Raw genomic sequence first — 1,870 nt, 5'->3', positions numbered from 1 at the left:
TCCCTAAAGAACCTTCCATCACATTTGATTCTAGTGAAACCATTAGGGCACCTGATGGTCCTTTATACATAGTTGCAAAAGTTAAGAATACACCTTGCCGTGGAGTGCTTATTGATCCTTCGTGCATGGTTAATGTTATTACTGAAGAATTTCTTTTTACTTTGCAATTGAATCAAGTGATCTATGACAAAACAGATGTGATTGTGAAACTATTTGATGCATTTTCTTCTCCTGCAATTGGTTCTATTACATTGCCTATTGAGGTCCATAATAAATCTCTTGATGTGAACTTTGCTATTATTCCTTCTTCCGAACAATTTCACGTGAAGCTTGGCTATCCTTGGCTATCTTCCATGAAAGCTATTGCTTCTCCTATTCATAAGTGTTTAAAATTTCCCCATAATGGTGAAGTTGTTACTGTCAATCATAGTCTCTTTAAACCAGCTGAAAGAACCTCTAGTGTTCCTATTGATTACTTTTGGCCTAAACAATTCCAATCTCTTCCTCCGCGAAGTGATCATCTTTTTAAATCTTATCAAAAGTGGAAAACAGATATGATCCTATCTCTAAGTGAACCTAGAACACCTAAACTTGACATTCCTATCATTCTTGAAAAGGAAATTCTTCCTTTGAAAGACAAAACTAATGTCTTTCCCCAAGAAGATTCCCAACCCGTCCCCATGGATGTGACTATGTCTATGCCTAATAAATCTTCTAAGAGTAGATCTATACCTCCTCGTCATGATGGACTTGGTCTTCTCCCTAAACCAAAAATTCCTCCTTTATATGGAGCAGTTCCTCCTCCTGCCTTTTATAGAGAGAAGAGACCTTCTTCTTCTCCTATTATCCAGCCTAAGAGACCACAACCTAAACACCCAAGTGATAAAGATGAGAACATTCCTCCTCCTCTATCTTCTACACTTCCTACTAAGACTAGATGTAATCGTTCTGCATGGGAACGCCGACGAAAGCGTCGTCTTAGGGCTCAAGCAGCTGCTTCTCAAACTTTACAATCTCCAAAAACACCTTCAACAAGCATTATTCCATTTTCTCCTCAGCCGGATATTGAGTCTAAATCTCCTAAACATAAGATGCATGATGGTCTTGATCCTGTGCGAGTTAAAGATCCTATTTTTATAAATCTTGATGATGATATAGATGAAAATGTTATTCATGATGAAAATGTTACTCCTCTTGCTTCTGACAGTGAATATGAACTTGTTGATGTTGATAACCATTTATCTAATGAATTTTCTAAAGCACTTATCCTAGCTCCTAGACAAGAACAACGTGGCTTGGAACATGAACATAGCCCTTGTTTGGATCTTGTGATAGCTCCATCTACTATGTTGGATGTTCCTCCTCTAGCGTGTTCCCTGCCTTCCCGAAACATTGATCAGCAAGATCGGGGGGTAGATGACGTGCTAGACTAGTTACATTAGCATGGCAGATTCTCTCCCCCTTTCTTTTGTTACTTCTTCTATATGTTATTCTCATTCTTCTATTTGTTGTCCTTAGTGTTGTCTACTTGAGGATGATGCAAATCATTGAGATCTCTTTGGTCTCTCTCATGTTGACTCAAAAGACACATGTGTTCCCTTCTTCTAGGTGACCTTCCTTGATTGGGGAATGAAGAACAATTATGCATACATACATATGATATATACATGACTTATCATACAGCATACTGACCCCGAGGAAAGCGAAGTCATCTCGTGCTTTGTGTTTTGTGTCTATTATCCTTGGGTTTATCTCACACTTGGGGGCTAAATCTTTGCGATAACGTGCTCCTTTTCCTTTCTCATTTCTTATGTGTATCACTACGTTAAACCAATCACCCCCGTTGAGGCGTGTGCGATCGCTTTAACAT

This window comes from Cryptomeria japonica, chromosome 8 (assembly GCF_030272615.1).
Source record: "Cryptomeria japonica chromosome 8, Sugi_1.0, whole genome shotgun sequence".
NCBI classification, from domain to species: Eukaryota; Viridiplantae; Streptophyta; class Pinopsida; order Cupressales; family Cupressaceae; genus Cryptomeria; species Cryptomeria japonica.
This window is presented reverse-complemented; position numbering follows the sequence as displayed.